At 35.8% G+C, this 21,561-nt stretch overlaps 1 long non-coding RNA gene across 3 annotated transcripts; it reads left to right on the forward strand.

The window, feature by feature from the left end:
• Positions 1-1,899: 1,899 nt before the first annotated feature.
• Positions 1,900-11,713, forward strand: LOC126699425 (uncharacterized). Of its 3 annotated transcripts, none has more exons than XR_007646792.1 (9): positions 1,900-2,231; positions 3,970-4,233; positions 6,056-6,225; positions 8,292-8,383; positions 8,803-8,869; positions 9,013-9,102; positions 9,535-9,630; positions 11,015-11,078; positions 11,442-11,713. It is a non-coding gene; the product is annotated as an uncharacterized LOC126699425 (long non-coding RNA). The 3 variants fall into 3 exon arrangements; XR_007646793.1 differs by having other exon boundaries at positions 3,984-4,233; XR_007646791.1 differs by lacking the exons at positions 1,900-2,231; positions 3,970-4,233; positions 6,056-6,225; ... (1 more) ...; positions 8,803-8,869; positions 9,013-9,102 and adding an exon at positions 9,192-9,267.
• The last annotated feature ends 9,848 nt before the right edge of the window (positions 11,714-21,561 follow it).

The following is a 21,561-nucleotide window of genomic DNA, read 5'->3' on the forward strand; positions in this document are numbered from 1 at the left end:
GCAAAAAAAAAAAACAAAAAAACAAAAAACAAAATGAAAGTACGATAATTAAGTTGGCTTGCACACTGCCCAACAATTTAGTATTTTCAATATTTTATTCTTTTTTATTACTCCTTTTTTCCTCACCAGCTATTTCACTCTCTTTTCATTTTTAATTTTTTTTCTCGTGTTTTCTCAACGACGCACGTCTAGTCACACTCCTTGATTTCTACACTTCTCAATTTTGAATTTCTTCTCATTTTTATCATTTTATGTTGTCTTCCTCTTTGTTCTTCCCTTTGTGTGCGTCTTCTTCAACCCAATGACAGTCGACTACGAGTGTCTCATCTTATCTGACTTCCCCACTTCACACTCAAGTAGGCCTCATCAATGGGCCGGGCCGGGCCAGCCCGACCTGTTTTTACTTGGCCCATGGGTCTAATGGGCTGGGCTTAACGGGCTGTTGACTAGTCAATGGGCTGGGTCGGGCCGGGCTGGATGGAAAAATCCTAGCCCATGGCCCTACCCATGGGCAATGCCCATTTGGGCTTTAGTGGGCTGGGCCAGTGAGGTGGGTTTAATGGGTTACCCATGGGCATTTTTAACAGGTCTTCAATGGGGTTATAAAAATTTAACCAAAAAAATTATAATTATATATTATTACAAACTATCAAATTGAACAATTAAATCTACTAAAAAGATTCTATTAAAAAAAAATACTAAGACATACCTCTTAAAAAGGTACTAAAATAAGATTAATTAACTTTTATTGATAAGAATAAATAAGTACATTGAATTAAATATCAACTTTTAAAGGAAATATTTGAAGAATAAAATATCAATTCTTAAAGGAAATCTTTGAAGAATCAAATATCAACTCATTAAGGAAAGAATTTCTTCCAACCAACGGTAAGCCTTTTTTTTTTTTTTTTTTTTTTTAAGGAATTTCTTCTGTAATTGTAACTTGTAAGGAAAGAATTGGAATTTACCAAAGGAAAGAATGACTTTCTTTCCAGAGGCACAGAGGTAGGGCAACAATCATCTTAGTAACTTTGTTTTAAAAATCAAAGCTACTAGATTAATACCAAAATATATATTTATTATGCATATTATATCACAATCATTCCAAGTATTTAGTGGTTAGGTGTGTGGTCTTAAAGTTTTTATAATGTCTAAAGTTCAATCCCTCATCCACCCAACCCCCAAATTATTTTGTTATAAATTTTGGGCAATGAGTCAGGCTAACGGGTCGGGCTACTGGGCTGGGCTAACGGGCCGGCCCACCGGGCACCCATGGGTAAAGAAACCAACCCATTGCCTGTCCCATTGGGCTACTGGGCTGCCCACGGGCTTCAATATTACCGGGCTGGGCTGCCCATTAGCCTGGTGGGCTAGCGGGCTGCTGGGCCAGCCCATGGGTCATGGGCTATTTGATGACCCTTACACTCAAGTTTCTCACCATGGTTTTTTTTTTTTTTTTTTTTTTTTTTTTTTTTTTGTAAGGTACGTTTGTTCATTTCTTTTTTTTTTTTTTTTTTTTTTTTTTTTTTGGGTTGAGATTTTAGTTTTATGGTCCAAACTCTATACGGGCCGAATCTTGAATTTTGATTGATATTTACCGAAATCATCCATAATATCTGAAATGATCCAAAAATTTTCCCAAGGTGAAATAGGAGGGGTTACCATTTCGGTTTGTTTACCGATACGGTATTTTCCAACCAAAACGGAATGGAATTAATAACATTTATATAAACCCATTCAAATGGACCTGATAAACGGGTCAAATTGGAAGATATGGGTCAGACTCGGTACGGGTATGGGCATTTACCAACTCTATTGGTTTGAACCGTTTATTTATTTTATTACTATTTTTATATTAAGGAAAAAAAAAAAAAAAAAATCTGTACAACTGCACACTATTCAATCACATCGAGCTCCTTAATTTCTTTTCCCCTTCTTCAAAATAAGATGAAAACCCACAACAATCAAATCCTCTTATCTTTCTTCCCTAATTTATAATTATAATCTATATTCCTCTGTTTGTTATTCTTCAAAACCCAATTGAATATATCTCCAAAACTCAACAGACGCTACGCTTCGTCGAGTCGGTTCTTGATTGAGCTAACAACAGATCATTGAGCGCATGGAAAAAACATGAAATAGCGATTCAAAGATATCATGTACACGTGGAGAGCTGCTTTGACACACAAGTTGCTAGCATTGCTACCTGGATGGGATTTACACCATAAAAGGTTAGATTTTTCTTTTCCAATAATAATGCTACTTATTATTGTTACTTTTTAATATTGTTTAATAATAGCCCAAGAGGCAAAGTCCGAATCTGATGGCAATTCCTTTATGAATTTGGAAAAATGGGGTTTTTCATCTTTGAAATTTTGAGCTATGACATCTCTGATTTTCTGTCTATATATATGATAGATATTAGAAGCGTAAGTGTGGAGTCGCTTCCTTGCATGGCTTGTATATATATTATATAGCCCATTTGAAACGCTGCTTCCCAATGATCAATCATCAATCTGTCTACATATATATAAACTTAAGGCACAAAAGAAAAAAAAGTTTTTTGCATTGTCAGAAACATTGCAGAACACCCACATAGTATTTCTGCATTATCGCCTCCGAACTTCGCTATCCTTGGTTGTTGATTTTTTTTATTATAAAAGTTATGGTCAACTAAGCTATAAAAGAATTCTTATGCATTTGTAAATTTTTTTTTTTTGGTACCAATCTAGGATTGGAAGAGAATTTTTTATTGACTACTAATTAGCTATACAATTGTATTTGCTAATATTGAAGTAGTTCAACAGAGTAAATATATGCGTTGATATATTTGAACCTTTACACATCTCTAGTGATTCAAAATAGATTCTTTGATCTAGCATTAGTCCAACAAGTGCATCGTGCTACACCCTGTCTGTAAGCTTGCAGTAATGACGAATTCAGATGCTACTGGTCATGCCATAAATGATAAAACATGTCCTTAATTTTTCCTCCATCTCCAGTTACACTCAGAAAGCATAGGAATTTCCCATAAGCTCCTACCTTTGGTCACCTTTTCTTTGAAAAAAAAGAACTTCTAGTCATTTTGCCTTAACATTAGTTCATTCTACATTCATTTGGGGTGATAGAGGCATCTTTTATTTATTTTTCAATTTAAATTGTAAATCAATCATTATTGTATTTTTGCAACCTTCATATTAAAAAAAAAATGTAAATAAGAATTTTAAATTATGGGCAAATTTTAATTAACGTGCCCTTCATATTTAAAAAGAAATTAAAAAAACACTCATTTAATGTACTAATGTATTATTTTTTCTTTTATTATTTAATTTTTTATTTTTTGCTATATATGACTCATTAACTTTAAGAGCATTTAAAGCATATGTTTCCAAAATTATATAAGTAAATCTCTTTATTATTATTATTTTTTAATTTCTAATGACTAAAACAATTCCCTTTTCATTTTGTAATTCAAGAGTTGTTACTTTTTAGAGTTACTCAAATGAATGAAGATGAAGATACATGAATCATGGATTTTTACTTTTTCCTTTAGTTCTATTAATTTTTTGGATATAAATTTGGGGCATATTCTACCTCCCCACCCATAAACAAAAGAAAAGCTTTCATTTAATGGCTTTTATGGAAAAAAAAAAAAAAAGAAAAAAAAAGAAGAAAAACTCCAATTTTCCCCTGATAGCTGTTACCTACATCATTTAATGAAACCAAACTTATACTAAACTCAATGCTAGTAAAACCACAGTTCTTAATATTCTTAATGTTTTGGTTCTTTGGCGGTTTATTGAAGATACCTCAGTAAATGAAGCAGTCAAAGAAACTTTGTCGCATAGATGCTATGACTACATTCAATTTCCCAAGCATCTTTGCGTTTTCTGGTTTGGTGCTTCATTTTACAGGACATCGATAGTTCTGCTTACACTCATTAAGGATGTCCTTATTGTAACTGGGCAGATCGTCTCCTGCAGATCATGCTCATGTAACTGGGCAGATGCCAGTGAAATGACCATTATCTTGTGGAAGTAAAGAGGACTTGCCTCCAGAAATGGTGGTTGGTTCTGCTTCTGCTGATGACTGTGCTGTTAAGCCATTGATGTGTTCAGCTGCTAAGTGGGGAAAGAGGCTTTTCATAGGATGTATTCCAATTGAAGCTACTTTAATAACGTGCGGTTGCATTCCAGTCAGTTTGGCCATGTTTTGGACGTGTATCTTCCCAAGGTAAAAGTAGCTGACTTGTATCTAGTTTAATTAAGAATGGTGTGGAATGTTAGCTGATGAAAATATTACCATATCTTTTTTCTTGTCAACTTTTTCCTAAATGCTTAAACCATGGCCATGCAGCATGTAATTACAGGTGTTGTTAAACCTTCTTGGGTTTGTTCAAGGTTTAAAATGGGCTTGCTTGCAGAGTCATGCTTTTATTACCACCTTATCTGTATACCAGAAATTCAATAATGTGCAGCACTAGTAATAGCTGAAATCAAGATGTTCAGATATGGTATCTGCCAAACTTATGCAGGGATGAAAATTGAAAATTAGTGACTTCTTGGAGGCTTTTCTTGGAACTAATTGGTTGCATGGTTTTTTCTCTTTGCTATTTGCACTTCATGGAAATTGATTTGTACTGTATTAGCATTATTCAAAATCAAATGGAAAGAAGAAAATTGAGTCCTTTCTTTCGGAGAGAGGTCTCCTTCTCTTAGAGCAGTCATGTGATCCTTCCCCCCTCTCACTACATCAACCCTTTCAAAATCTGAAAATTGATTTTTTTTTTTTTTTTTTAATGGTTGTATTGTTGATGAACTCAGAGGTTGTAATGAATTTTGTTGATTTTTTTTTCCTGCTTGGTTGATTAGAAAGCTGTGGAAGTTTCTCCTTTTAATTTTTGGAGTTTTGTGCTGAGTTTGCCCTAGAATTGGGCCTGTAATAGTTGAATTAGGCTCATTTTAGTAGAGAGGGCTTTTTTATTTTTCTGGTTCCCAATGTAAGAAACTTAGGTCATTATTATTTTGTTTACATTTAAACAATTTGATTTTAAAAATGAAGTTTGTTCTAGAAGTGCTCCTGTGTGTGTTGTTTGGGGGGGGGGGGGGGGTTATGGGGGCAAGTATGCTCCCATTTAGTATTATTGATCTCTTTCCTTAATAATTGTAGTTGATGGGTTATCTTATATCAATTGAATATAATTGTGTTATTACTGATTGCAATCATCTTTATTGATGTACTCAACTCAAACTTCTATTTTATTTATTTAGTTTTACTTGTTAACTATGCACTTTTTTTAGTCTACTAGAGCATCCAGATACGATTCTTGACAATTTGGAATTAGAAACTTCTCATCATCTTATTTGTCATTCAAAAACCAAGATCCGATAAATGGGCCATGGAGTGCCTGACAGTAGAGATGATTGTCTTACTGCCAGTAGTATGGGTTTTGGTGCTACTACCACCACTACTTGGTCTTTGGGTGTCTTAGGGGTTGAGGCTGATGATGATGATGGAGTGGAACTGGTTTCAGAAACTTAAAAGATCAAAAAAGATCCCATAAAGATCACCTGAAAGTGTGTGTGTATATATATATACATATTCATCTAAATATTTTTTTTGTGTATGTGACTATTTTCTGTTTGGCTGCAAGGAAACTTGAGGAAAATTAATGTATAAAGGGTACGAAGCTTTTAATTCTATCTTGTTTTGATGTTTTAGTTTCGAGGAATCATAATGCTTGACTAATAAGGGCTGAAATAGTGGTGTTGGGCTTAGTTCTTGAGTTCTCAACTTTCTGGGTTTCCTTTGAAACATATAAATTTTGTTTTCTTATCCTGTATTTTTCATAGAAACTGGACAAGTGACAAAATGCTAGGGTTTATGCTTTCTTATGTTTTTGTTTTCAGAACACATAAGCACGGTTTAAGCAAGCCAGTTGTGTTTGGCTTTGCTAGAAATTTATTTCCTTAACATAAAATGCATTTTTTTACTAAGAAAGTATAACTTATTGTAGGTTATGTTGTTTTGTATATATGTTTTCTGATGGTACCAGTTGGAGCTATGCCAGAAAGCTTTGGAGGAGAATATAATTGTTTATTTGGGGACAGTTTGTGGGAAGACCCACATTGTTGTACTGCTTATACACAAGCTGAGTCACTTGATAAGGAAGCCACAGAAGAAGATACGCATCTTTTTGCCCCTACGGTGACTTTGGTTCAGCAGGTAAGCTACTATTTACCATGTTGGTTTTGTAATTTGATGTTCAGTTTTGGGTTGTATTTAAGTTTGAGACAATTTTTCTAGTTTATATTACTAGTACATTGCACAGTAATGAAGTTGTGTGCTCCTTGGCTTGGCTTAGGTGGAAGGTGTGCAAGCTGTGAGAAGGGGGTTAAGCTGTTGGTTTTAACTTTAGTGCTTATGTGTGCAATTTCTTATTGCGACTCTAGATTTTAAGGAGGGGCTTTCTGATTCTAAGTGGTTCAATTTCACTTTGGAAGGGTGTTTGGCATTTAATATATTGAATCATGATTATACTATGAACTCATTAATCCTTGAAATATATCAACAAAATCAAAATAAGGCTAGAATGCAATACCTAAACATCAATTTCTAGCATTGAGGATTCAATTACTAGAAATCGGCCAACCTTGATTGTGCTGAAGTGTGGGTTTACTATTCTAAGAGGAATTGCATCAGTCATTGCAAAATACAAAAGTGCAAAAATTTACACAACATAGCACAAAAAACACCTGCATCAGTCTTTCTAAACCTTTGTAAATATACAAAGATGCTACAGTGTAAGCTTTGTATACAATATTTTATTAATTTCTCTCTTTCTCTCTCTCTTCTTTGACTGTGTTCGTCCTAGTTTGCTTCAAATCCACCCAACATTGCCCAACCACCACTCAATCACCACCACCACAACCCATCACAACTCATCACAACCCATGATATTCCAATCACAAAATCAACCAAAAACAAAGGAAAATCAAACAAAAAATCAATCTAAACCCAAAATCAAACCTTCAATGAAAAACTCAACAACTTAGAACCCAAAATCAAACTTTCAACAAAAACCCATCAACCCAAACCCAAATCGAAGCCGCTGTTGTCACCACTGCCATGGAGAGCTTGCTGCTTCTTTGCTCATGGAGAGCTTGTTGCTGCCAGGAGAGAGGAGAGAAACAAGTGCTTGAGAGCTATGGCAAAGGAAAAGATCCCAAAAAAAAAAAAAAAATGAAAAGAAAAGACCGTGGGAGAGGAAGCAGAGAAAATATGTGATTTTGTTAGTAAAAAAAAGAGGGTCAAATATTATGTGGTGGGGGTTAAAAGTGAGTGGGAAGGAAGCTTCCTAGTTTGCAAATATCTCTACAATCTATATATATAAAATAGCAGAAGCTAAGAGAAAATAGGTTCCTACAATTAAGGAGGTATTGACAAATAGGATAAGTACCTATCTAAAATTCAAATACGTGTAAGTTAAAAAGCGATAAATTACATTGTTTGGTAACACTATAACACCGTTTAAAAGTGATAAATTATAATTTTTCACAATGTTAAACATTGTTTGGAACCCCCTTGGTATAAAAGAAAACTAACCGCTTAAGACAAAAAAAAGAAAAGAAAAAGAAAAGAAAGATTGCTACACGGAGAAAGGAGAAAGAGAGACCAAGAGAAAAGAGAGACAGAGAAATAGAGAGGCAGAGAACGGAGAAGGAGAGAGAGATCGAGAGATCAAAAACTGCAGTTTGCAATCAAGAATGAAAATATGTCTCTCACTTCCTGTCAGATTTCTTTATCTAACTGTCCGCTAATTTCTTTCCCCGGAATAAGAAGAAGTAAGCAAGATGAAGCGTCAATAACGAAGAGGAGTCATACCCCGCCCATTACGACATGCTTCTGATGGGTACCTATTCTTTTTCTTTCAAAATTTTTCCCAAATTTAGAAGGAAGATTTGACCTTTTATCTATTTTCGAAGTTACATTTTGGTTCCTGATTAAAACTCAGAAATTAACAAGAGTTCCCTCTGATTTTTTATTAACAATGCCTCCGACGGGTTCCTATTCTTTCTCCGACTTTTTTTTTCTACAAATTTAAAGTTAAATTAGTTTTGTTGTATGTTTTCCACTTATACAATTGCAATGAGATTTTGTTTCCTGAAATTAGGGTTAAGGAAATCGGAATTATGATATTTGACTATTTTTATTAAATATCTTCGGTAATGGTTTGTTTGAATTCTTCTTTTTTGGATTTAAATCATTCAATTTCTCCATTCCCTCGCCAGACTTAGAGCACCGCTGCAAGCAGAAAGAAAAAACTATGGGCATCAACACCGTTAGGCTATCTGCCTCCATCAGATCGTCGGAACTGGCTCTGGTACGTTTTTCTCTATTTTTGTAGATTTGGGTATGAAATATTACTTTTTATTGAGTTTTTTTGTTGTATAGGTTTAGATTCCTTTTTGTTTCAGGCTTTTGGGTTCTCCATGAAAATGTTTGTTTTCTCAATTTTTCGATTTATTTTGATATCACTAAAGCCTTTCCCTGTTTTCTAATATCTGCGTTTGGAAAACCGGTTTTGATTTGGAAAACACCTTTTGATCTGTTTGGCAGCGTTAAAACACCTTTTGATAGCCTTCAGTATAAAAGAAAATAAACAAGGACACTAGGAAAATTACTAAATTTTCGATTTGGGGGTTGTTATTAATTTTGGGATTTGGGGGTTTCTAATTAGGATTTGCTGCAATTATAGATTTCAATTCCTAATATGTTTTCCTCTCTGTTTCTTTTTTCCAGGGAAACACCATAGAAGATCAAATTCTACCTAGGCTTTGTCTCTTAGCGTTCTGAGGAATGGTTACTGGTTAGTGATGTTTTTAGTTTATTTTTAGGATTTTCCCCCCCTGACTGATTGGTGTTCAGTTGCCTATAATAAATTGGAGACACAATGTTATGTTATGTTATATGAACTTTGATTTTTCTTTTGACACGTGAATATTGATATAGGGAAAATAAATAAAAGAAGAGATTATTGGCCCAATGAATGAGGAAGAACAGTGCAAAGGAGAGTTGAGGCATTGCAAAGCTAATTTGTGGGTAAGCATCTCACTTTGATTGGTAATTATCCTGCATTGGTGAATAAATTATGAAAAATTTAATAGTTCATAAATTTATAAATTTATTGTTTATAAAATTATAAAATTATTGTTAGATTGCTGAATAAATTGTCAATCTTTGATGTTTATCAATGCCACCTCCAAGGTTTGTTACTTTCCTCTACCTTTTTATGTTTATTTTGTTAATCCCTGCCCATTCACTGGTGTTTTTCTCTCATCATCAATGCAGAATTTCATAGTAAATTTCTTCTCTTTGGTTATATTAGTCCTACCTTTTATTGCTTTGTTCTTTTTTATTTTTATATCATTTTTTTGTTTCTTTTGTTACAATTTTATATAGTGCTGAAGTTAAGGTGTACATGATCATATTTGCATTACAGCTAATTTCACATCATGTTTTCCTGGCTTACAGAGGGCTGAGACTTTGGGAATTGTTGAATTCCCAATACTAGGCCGCATCAGTAAACTTGCTATTTCCTGGGATTCTTTGATTCGGTTTTGATTATGGGTATGTTGTTTTGGTTTGCTATATGGTTTTTTTGTTGTATTTATTTTGCATTTGTTTTCCCTCTCTGTATTTATTATATGGGCATTGTAAACTTTAGTTAGTTTTGTACATTAAGAAACAGTAAACAAGTTCAATGGACAATATAATCTTTGGGTTTTTATATGATCAACTGCGAAATGTTATGTTGGGGTTGCTGCTATTTTGGATTTTCTGGCTATTTTATTTTTGTTTTGAAGGTTTTGGTTGGTTAGTATGGTTGTTCAAGATTGCTGAACAGGTGTCTCATTTTATTTTAAAAAATTTTTTTTGAATACCACACCCAAAAAAAAAAAAAAAAAAAAAAAAACTGGCAATCTGTTTAGGAGTAAGCTGCACAATACCCTTGAGTGTGGTGTGGTGTGGTGTTAAATAGTAAACATATTACTCACTTAATTTGCACTACTACTATCTAACATCTTGGCACAAAATTAGTGGAAATTTTTAATGACTAGGAGCTATTAAGGTCCCTTCTTCTTTTAAGAATCAAGTTATGATACGATGGAAAAGAAGCACAAGAAATTGCATACTTTGCCATGCCGATGATTACAACCATAGGCATTACTCAGATGGCACAAGAAATTGAATACTTTCTATGCCAGTGATTTTGGCCATAGGCAAAGTCAATAAAAGGGCTTTGAGTTCAAGAAGATTGCCAGATTTATTGTAAGGTACTAATATTTACGCCATAGGCGTTGGAATAAGAATATAGGAAACTTAAACCTCTTTTAAGAATGTAAGGAAAAGATACAGAATCTGAGACACAGAAATTGTGTTACCACTATGCCAATATACGCGAAAATGGGAGTGAGCTCTACTGGTGGAGGTGCTGCTTATAATAAACTTACTTTTTTCAAGGATGATTCTTTTACTAACAACAATAGAAGAGAGTTGAAAAATAAGGATATAGAAAATTTGGATTTGGGAGAAACCTGAAACAAGAATGACAGGCCTATAAGGAAGCAACTGAAGCACATATCATGACTTCATTAACAATTAATTGATGATGTAAATTATTGCCTCTAAAATATATCCTTTTCCATATTTACCAATAAAAGTGGTCGTCTTCCTAATTTATCAGTTAAGGGTATTCTTGCAACAGTGGCTGGAATCTACAAACAAACACTTAACACTTCTTAAAAATGTAACAACCAAAAGTCTTGATTCATTCTGCAGTTATAAGTGTGAAGAGCCTGGATGATAGCAACTGATATAGTCCCATTCAGTACTTGGAAGATTCATTAGTATCACATGTTCCCTCTCTCTATTTCTCTCTAAAAAAAATTGGTTAATTCAGTTTGAATTTTAGATAATTTCCTACTAATATAGATTGTGCTTAATATTGCAGAATCTATAGCAATGTATTGATCTTTTGAAGTTGGATATGTGACTATTATGTACCTCTCTACAAGGTAATATATGGACTTCATTATAATTTTACATGATTAATAATGTTTTTTTAATGGATTGTGGCAACATAGTTGAGATTTCTATGCGAACTATTAGCTTAACACACCATTTGATGGCATCTTACATAGCCACTTTCTTTGCACTTACATAGGCTTGGACATTTGATCTTGAGGGACCAATTTTTAGTTTCAATCAGTGCAAGTGCAAAATAAGGATTGGCTTTAAGGGATCTCTTTTTTCTCCCCCTACCTCAAGATATATATTTTGTTTGACTTTGTATTCTTGGAATTAATTGTCCTCTTTGCAATGTAAGGTTTAGGAATATTTTTGACATTGGCTGATGATATTTTTTATATGTTTAGCAGATGAAGAAATTATGAGATTAAATGCAATGTTTAAAGGCATGGTTGTTGACAACTTTGGACCTACAAGATTTAGAGATGAAGCATGAAGTCATTAAGCCAGGAATAAAATATTTGAAAGATTTTAATAAGTCATTAAATTATATGTATTGTTGTATTATGAGTTTTGTATTATTTAAACTAGCAACAAAACGCACTTACTGATTGCTTTATAAACTGTATACTATAATGCATTAGTTAAATATTATAAATTTTATTTTGACCTTTGGATCTGATGCAAGAAATCTACTTGAGAAAAATAGTTTGTTACCATTGCTTTAAGTTTTACATTTTGTCTGCAATTTAAGGTTAAAGTATCAACCAATGCTTCGTAACTTTTTAACAATTTTGAAATTGAAGATAGAGAGACAAATTAGAGAAGAAGATGTCATTCTGGATCTAAGTCTATACAAGTTGCATTGGCAAATATATCTAATGTAAAGATATAGTTGCATTCCTAACTTATTGTAGAGAAACTTGGTACAATATATATTTACTATGATTGATTGCACCAGTTTCATTTAATAGCTCTTCCCTGTAGTTATTAGAATACTTTGTCCTAGACAATTTATGTATGCTACCCTGTTTCTTAAATTATTCTCACCTGAATATCCTTACAAAAAAACATGTGGTATTGATGTATATTCAGTAAGTACTCTTAATCATGATATGATATTAGAGTCATTATTAGATTAGTCCATGAAAGAATCATCCTTCAATTGTTTTTTAATATGTAAAAATGATCCCGCGCATTGTGCGGGTTAAATGCTAGTATAATTTAATTACAAAAGAATCATAATTGAGGTGTTTTTTTAATAATAATAATTAAAAATTTAAAAAAAAAAAAAAAAAAAAATCAAAGCTGATGATTTTATTTGGAATTTTATTAAAGTATATATTAAAAATTTTAATTCAAATCAGTACTTTTTTTAACTAAAATTTTATATCATTCACCATACCAATAGTAAATAATTAATATATATATATATATATCTCCAGTGTGTAACCCCGAAACGACACACTAAAATATTTCATTGATAGTGGTATGATGGTCGGAGACATCGATCTATCGGCAGTTGCCGGAGCCACTATTTCGGTGGTTTGGACGAAGACACTGATCCTGTGGTGGTTGCCAGAACAACTATTCCGGCGGTTCGACCACCGAGCCTCCGACACAAGTTGCTTCACTGGCCGAGCCACCGGTTTTGGTAGTTTACTTGAAATATGAGTTTAAATTAAAAAAGTGTAACCATTAGAGAAAATAATAAGAAAATTAATGAAGAATGAATATTTTATTGAAATATCTTCTAAAATAAATTGACTGGTGTGCGTGTTTTGGAAAACTGCTTGCGTAAAACAAAAAAAGTAGGTTCTTATTGTAAAATAGACGGAAAATTTTACACAGACTAATGTGAATGCAAACTTGGTGATATGTAGAGTTTAAAGTTTAAACAAACAATAAGGCATTGCGTGGTCTCTTTATCTGATAATTGGGGTTGCATTTGTCAATTGATGTTTGATAATAGCCAAAGAAAAATGCAAAAATGTAATTATGGGGCAAGACCTAGTAGAACTAGGAGCTCTAAAGAGGAATTTGACCTTGAGAGACTGAGACAACCCCTTGATCCCATTCTTAAAGACGAGGGAAAATAAAGTTTTGAAATAACCTCTCCACAACTCACACTGCTGCCTTCATTACTTCTGTGCTCTTCCTCCTGTCATAAATTTATATAAAATATTTTATTTAATTCTACTTTTCTTTGTGATTTGGTGAGAAAGTCAATGATTTGGTGGGATATGACTTTTCCATCCCTTTACTCGCATTAACACTGCCTCATTTTTCAAAAATATTTATTTGTTTTAAATTTTTTTGTCAATCAAAATTTCCAAACTTAAATCATACTTATCAAAAAAAAAAAATTTCCAAACTTAAATCTGTCCTATATGAAATGTCATTTATTTTTTTATTTGAATTTAGATTTGTGCACTTCTGTAATTCTGTTAAGGACATCACAATTTGATGATGAAAATATTACTGCATCTTTTTTCTTGACAACTTTTCTCATAATGCTTAAACCATGGTCATGCAGCATGTAATTGGATGTGTTGTCAAATCTGCTTTGGGTTTGTTCAGGGTTTTAATGGGCATGTTTGCCGAGAGATACTTTTACCACCTTTTCTATATAGCAAAAATTCAATATTGCACAAGACTAGTAATGGCTAAAATCAAGATGTTGAGATATGACTACAAGGAGGAAAATAAACACTTAGAGGTAGTACCAATTGGAAAACAAATGAAAAATATTCTGTAAAATTCATCCTGGGATGTGAATTGAAAATTAGTAACTGCTCATCCTGGTACTAATTGATTGCATGGTTTTTTTGCATTGCTATTTGCACATCATGGAAACTGATTTTGTACTGTAATTGCATATGCTTGGTAGTTTTATCACATCCTTTTGGGTGTTGCCCATATGGACTAATATCATGATGCATTTTTCTTCAGGATGAAAGAAAAGCGTGTCATAGGGGGTTCGATTTTGTGAAATTTGCTGATGAAATTTTAGCTGAGTACACTTCTCAAAAAGTACATTGGATAGGCAGAGGTGTGTCAATAGATGTTATCATGATATATGACCCGCCTCTTGTTGGCATTGGAACATGCTTGGGCCTAATAGGCACTCATGTGGGTGGCTGAGTATCAAAGGAAAGAGCCTCCAAATTTCTTTATTATCTCAGAGAAACTCAAGGATTCTTGGAGAGGTCAAAACAGAGGGAAGCTTAATGAAGAGTTACCTTGATGCTTAAAGGAAGTGGCTGCAACTCTATCCTAAACAGAGCTCTCTGTTGTAACTGGTTTGTACCTTATTCAGTCCTTCATGATATCCACTTAAAAGTTTGCTAGTAGCTGGGTATGTGATTGTTTTGTATGTAAAAACAAGATATTGGGTATGATTAGGACCAATCAGGTGTCTAGTATCAAAGGAAAGAACCTCAGAAGTTCCTTATGCAGAGTGGTTTGGGCTACTGCCTATCACATATGGTCTCAGAGAAACTCAAGAATTCATGGAGAAGAGATCAAAACAGAGGAAAGCGTGGTGAAGAGTGTGAGAAAAGATGTCAAGTTTAGGATGATGTTTAAAGGAAGTGCCTCTAATTTTATCCTAAGCAGAGTTCTCTGTTGTAATTGGTTTGTACCTCATTCCATCTTCTGCTTAAAAGTTTGCTAGTAGCTAAGTTTGTGATTGTTTTGTCTGTAAAAACATGTTGGGTATGATTAGCACCAATCAGGTGCTGTAGTTTTGTCTGAAAATTCTGTCTTTTTGTAGAACTGGGTTGGGGTGATGTAACACTGTTTTCATGTTCAGTAGGGAGTTTATGTCAGGGCAGAATGCCCTTGTTGTAGTGGACTAGCTGAAGTCTCAGTGTTTCAAATGTTTCTGTTTGTATTGGTTTGTTTCATATTAATAGAAATTTCTGAATTATCCAAAAATGATAAAATGAACTGTTGATTTTTTTATTTTTTGTGTGGATGCGACAATCTTTAAGTCTTGGGGGGTAAGGTGAAGCACCCAGACTTTGCACATTGCGAAATGATTGCCATTCTTTGTTCTCAGATTTAGGACTAACATCATGAGTGCAGCCTAGAAGTCTGTTCCACTATAGATCCAGAAGATGAATTGGTTCTTTATTGGGTGGCTCTTCCTCTGTTTTTCTGCACATGGTTCTCACAGACTGTCCGATGTGACAAACAAATCAAACCTCAATTATGATGCTACACGTGGACGAGGGACAAATATCAGTCCTAGAAAAACTGACCCTACACGTGGACGAGGGACAACAAACGTAGGCTAGTATAAAAGGAAAGGTAAACTAATTAGGGAGAGGCCCCCATCTCACTTCCTGGAAAAAACTCCAGGAACGAGAATGCCCGGATAATATATGCACTCCACCATGGAAAACCCATCGACGGGCAACCGGAGAAAAACATTAGTGCTCCTCGGACATGATCCGAGGAGTCCAATCCCTCAATTTATAAAGTTATTGGGCTTGGATATCCGGACTAAAGCCTCTTCTAGTCTAGGTTTATCTAAGGTCCGGCCTGTACTAACGCCCCGTGACCCAACGCTAGCCTTTCAAGCCCACTCTTTACAAATATTATTGTGGGGGATCTTCCACGCGCGAGCTCAACGTCGTCGTTGGGCCGTTTGAGAGTCGTGTCCCTACAATTGGCGCCGTCTGTGGGAAGGCTTGCGCGTTGGCGCAGGTGGCGCATGAGTCAACCCTCTAACAAGTGGAGATCCGCGAGTTTTTTCCCGTCTCCGGTGACCTGAAGTTGTCGCTCTGATATAAACTGGCACTAGGGCTTACATCCTGTAGCGCCAACGGCACGGGCATCTCCAGGGGCTTCCGACTCCAAGTCAGCCCTCCCCGTCATGGTCAAGGGGCTGACCTACACAAGAAAAAAAAAAAGTCCTCGGACTCAAGCCTATGGGGAAACCAAGTACAAAAAAAAAAAAAGTTTTGGACAGAACCAAGGCCTTGCATGGTCCTCGAACCCAAGCCTATGGGGAAACCAAGTACAAACAAGAAATCTTACAAGTTTCGGACAGAACCAAGGCCTTGCATGGTCCTCGGACTCAAGCCTATGGGGAAACCAAGTACACAAAAGAAAAAACATAAGTTTTGGACAAAACCACTGCCTTGTATGGTCCTCGGACCCAAGCCTATGGGGAAACCAAGTACAAAAAAGAAATCTTACAAGTTTTGGACAGAACCACGGCCTTGTATGGTCCTCGGACCCAAGCCTATGGGGAAACCAAGTACACAGAAGCACAATCGGAGTTCCTTGCTTCCCAGTCGACTGCTCGGATGGATTATTTAGAGATTATCAGCCTTGGACAGTATTCGCGCGCTTATCACAGAGTATTCAAATGTTATCCCGGTTAGTTTCCTAAGTTCGGTTTACTATGAATTATCGATATAATGCCTGGTAGTATTGGTAAATTAGAGTTAGTGAGATTATGTTTCAAGCTGTTTTGCTCTAAATATTCCTGAAGAAACACACACATAGGACACACCCATTCACGAAGTAGTTTTGTCAAAGAAACAGTATTCAAAACAAGTAAAGAAATTTCCATTCTTATTAAAACAAAGAAATAGTACAGCATACAATGAAAAGCTGGAATCAGTTTATGCCAAAGCTCACTACATAACCAAAAAGAAAGGAAGATGCAAGAGAATAAAATAAAGCTGAGGAAGTAGATCAGAGGAGAGGTTGGTTACAGCTCCAAGACCTTGTCCTTTCTCAATGCTTTCACGTGCCCACAACTCAAACAGCAAAAGAGACCCAACTTGAGCCTGACACCGCTGAAGGAAAGGTGCAGGGAGTGGGAGGTTGAGAGGCTTTCTCTAAATATTCGCCTGCCGCAAAGCAGAGGCGCTGATGGCGGAAAATCTTTCTTCTGCCACACCAAAATTCTGGCATGGATAGAACCTGCTTCGGATTTTGACTAAAGGAGGGAGAGACGCCCTTCCCCCTCGGTCGAAATGGAGTATTCTCCTGAACTTATGCTTCCTGTGCCCATACCTTACTACTTTGAGTCTCATGTGGACACGGTGCTTCTGCGGCGGAGAGAGTTCTTTCTTCCCAACCCTTGCCTTAAACATGTTGTGCTAAGGGAGGAGAGCTCCGGATGTGGGAGTTATGATATGGGAGAAAACTGAAGGATTTGTGCGTATATAAAGCAACTTTCTCTCCCTCCTGTTTATTTGAAAAGATAAGGTGGTGGCAGTCAACTCACGCAGCATCCCAAGGTACGCTACAGACAAAACAGTTCTGGCTCAACTTCCAACATCAACTGCAACCACAGGATTAAAGAAGCCTCGTAAAGGCGCACCTCGATCATTGTGACATCAGAGAGTACCGCGTGGCCAGAGGTTGCAGAAATATCTCTTAATTCATGGGCTAAGTGGATTCGCGGCCCAGGCCCGCTTTGCGTGAGGGCCCAGGGACTGTGGCCCACGCCGAGAAGTAGCCGTTCCCGAGGACAACCCCTGCTCGGCGCCTTATGAAATGCCTGATGAAAGGGAGAATCTGAACTCGAAGAGTTTTGGACAGAACCTAAGGCTTGTATGGTCCTCGGACTCAAGCCTATGGGGAAACCAAGGACATAATAGTCTTGGACAGAACTTGGGACTTGTATGATCCTCGGACTCAAGCCTATGGGGAAACTAAGGACGTAAAAGTTTTGGACAGAACCTAGGGCTTGCATAGTCCTCGGACTCAAGTCTATGGGGAAGCCAAGTACATAAAAGAAAAAACGTAAGTTTTAGATAAAACCCAGGCTTTGCGAAGTCCTCGGACTCAAGCCTTTTGGGAAATCAACTGCTCGGATGGAGAAGTTTCTCGGCTCAAATACGGGAAAAAGTTAAGGCCAGTGTGTTAAGAAGATGGCGAAACGAACTGATGATCGTTAGCCTAAGGAAATTGTCCATTGGGAGGGTGACATGTCCTCGGATAACTACTTCTTACACCTTATCGAACACTTAGTCCCCATCTCGACTAATTTTAAAGTAAGTCTCGTTCTTCACTGGTCGGATGGTTATGTCGAATAATAATTTTGTTAAAGTTATTATGGCGTCTTTTTATTATCAAGTATTTTGGCCTTAGTTGTCGTTGGTTCAAATGTTATACTACTGTGCCGAGCAGAGCTTGCAAATTTATTAAAACATATAAACAGAACATGCAAAATAGAATAACAGTAACTTTTATTAATATAAAAATTATTACAACGTACAAGGAAGGGCTTAAGCAAGCCTATACAAAAAATGAACTGCCGAAGCAGTAATAACATCCGTAATACAGATAAGTAAACCGTCAGGTGTCCTTTAAACTCGCCTTCAAAGTCTCTCTAGAATCTCTGCCTCAGTACTGCTCATATCAGAAGAAGAGCCTTATATAGAAAAGGAGAAGGAGAAGGAAGAAGAATTGGAACACATGGAAGCACTTCAGCAAGCTCTTGTCGCTGAGGAGAGCAAAGGGAAAAGAAGATGGAGGACATGAGCAGGAAGGAGGAGAAGAAGAGGGAAGAGATGAAGAAAATAGAAAGGAGCAAAAGAGAGAGAAGGGGAATCAAAGGATGGCGCCAGTGAACAAAGAGAGGAAGAAGCAAGGGCGTTTAGTCCCTGCCTCAATCCTAACTCTTAGCACACTGGAGCCATATTAGGTATGCTCATGAGAGAGCGGATGGAGATGATAAGGGAGGTTTTCGACTCAGTCACACCGGAAGTGAGATGTGACGAGTCCCTGCTTCGGATTTTGGCTAAAAGAGTGGGGAGGCAAATCTTGAGTCTCCGCCACCCTTGCCCCGACCGAGCCATCTCAAGTTTTGTTAGGACATGGCATTTCTGGGGAAGGAAGGGCTTATTCATGGCTGACGGCTATGATGGAAATATTATCGGATAGGGTATAACCAGAGGAAAGAAGTGAACTTGGGGAAGAGCCTGAGGGGTTCAAATATGAGAGAATCACCTTTTGTCTTCTCTCTTTATATAGGGGAGGAAGACAAGGATACGTAACACGTTCTAATCCCCAAGGAAATCTGCAGATAAATGTACATCCGTTTCCTTCCTCACGCTATCAGTAACCGTTAGATCTGGGAGGTCTCGTAAAAGGAAGACATTAAAGGCGTGCTTCGAATAACCAAACGGCATAAACGCATCACGCGTAAATTGAGGGAAATGTCTTGTAGACCGGCGCATTCCTCGGGGAGGTGAAGAGTCGCCAATGTTAGTCAAGGGCTGAATTAAATGAACCGCAGTAAAGGCTTGGTATAATCAAAACCCACCTTTCCAACCAAGACATTGGACAGCAGGGTTTTGAGGGGCTAATGTGGGGCCCAATAGTTTGTGGGTTCGGCCCGCTCGCTTATGGGGAGTCTACAGACCCCAAACTGAAGGAGGCCAAGGCCCAGGCTCAAAAATAGTAAGCCCAAAGTGGCCCGAAGATACAGCCGAGGACAGCTTAGTCCTCGGCAGACCCAAAGTTTCATTGATGAAAGGGGCATACAAGCAAACTTAAAAGATCAGAAAATATCTCGGGGAAATTGTCCTTAATACCCCTCATTGATATGACATTGCACCTAACAGAACCGGATTCTTAGGCTTTATTAACCATGCCCAACAATGCTGGGATGGGATTGACGGGACAAATATCAGTCCTGGAAAAACTGACCCTACACGTGGACGAGGGACAACAAACGTAGGCTAGTATAAAAGGAAAGGTAAACTAATTAGGGAGAGGCCCCCATCTCACTTCCTGGAAAAAACTCTAGGAACGAGAATGCCCGGATAATATATGCACTCCACCATGGAAAACCCATCGACGGGCAACCGGAGAAAAACATTAGTGCTCCTCGGACATGATCCGAGGAGTCAAATCCCTCAATTTATAAAGTTATTGGGCTTGGATATCCGGACTAAAGCCTCTTCTAGTCTAGGTTTATCTAAGGTCCAGCCTGTACTAACGCCCCGTGACCCAACGCTAGCCTTTCAAACCCACTCTCTACAAATATTATTGTGGGGGATCTTCCACGCGCGAGCTCAACGTCGTCGTTGGGCCGTTTGAGAGTCGTGTCCCTACACATACTATTTACCTAATTTTAAAATGAAATTAAAAAAAAAAAAAGCCAAATGTCAATTTTTTACATTATCATTTTTTTAAGAAGTTAAAGTTATTACCAATTATATTATAAAAATCTTGTAAACTAACATGGTAATGAATATAATTAGTGTCATGTCAACAAGGTAATAAATCAATTTCCTAATTATTTTTCTATTTTGTGTTTAAAAATTGATACATTCATTTAATAAAAGTAGTGTGTAACCCCACATGTACATTTAAAAACAATCACAATTATCTGTGTGTGTGTGTGTGTGTGTGTGTGTGTGTGTGTGTGTGTGTGTGTGTGTGATTTAAAATCTAATTGGATCTAGACTCTTCGGTTTTTGTACCAAATAATTCACCTGCTACAAAACTTAAAATATTAGATGGGATACATGGCGCAAAATTCAACTCCAAATTAAAATTCAATTTAAAATCTAATTGATTTTAGACTCTTTGATTTTTGCACCTAATAATTCACTTGACACGCAAATTTAAAAATTAGATGAGATACGTGGCACAAAATTAGACTCCAATTCAGAATTTAATTAAATTTTCTCTCAGTTTTGGCTATATATATATATGTATGTATAGCTACCTACCATCACTCTATTTAAAATTACGTGTTGTTCATGAAATCATAGTCCCATATATGGCCCTTTTTTAGGAGCCACTATCTCATCACAAAAACTATCTCATAAAAAAAAAAGGTTAGTATATTGCAATGTATTTGGAATGGTGAGTCCATCGGTATTTGGAAATCTAAGTTTTTTTTTTTTTTTTTTAAAAAAACCTTAAATTGGACACTTAGCGCAAAATTAGACAACAATTGGAATCTAATTTAGAATCTAATTGGATTCTCTCTCAGTTTTGGCTTTAATTATATATATAAACTGGTTATTAGCCTGTGTGTTGCACGATTTTTTTTGGTATGATCTTTTTTGGTAAATATTATGACTAGAGAACATTTTTTTGGGAAAAAAACTTCTTTCATTTTTATGTAGTGATTTTAAAAAATAAAATGAAGGGTTTTATGATAAATTTTTTTAATTTTATGAAAATACATTTATATAAAAATAAAACTCATAAAATGCATAAGATATATGTAAAGGTATAATTCATGACTATGCGTGAAAGTTATTGTATTTTTTTTTTAATTTCTATTAGCTAGATCACATTTCTTAAATAAACTGAACAACCACATCACCCCCATTATGCACTTAATGTTTGGAATGTTGTTAGTTAGTACATGATTGCTTGAAAAACAATATTGAGTAAAAATTATTTTAATTCTATTTAAGAAATTTTTTGTGCAATTTTCATTTTCATGTCCATTTTTTTAATCTAATAGATTTAATTTTTCACATTAGTTTAATTGAATAGTATTGTGTTTATACTTTTTTTTCTTAACTACAATTG

This window comes from Quercus robur, chromosome 9 (assembly GCF_932294415.1).
Source record: "Quercus robur chromosome 9, dhQueRobu3.1, whole genome shotgun sequence".
In the NCBI taxonomy this organism is placed as follows: domain Eukaryota; kingdom Viridiplantae; phylum Streptophyta; class Magnoliopsida; order Fagales; family Fagaceae; genus Quercus; species Quercus robur.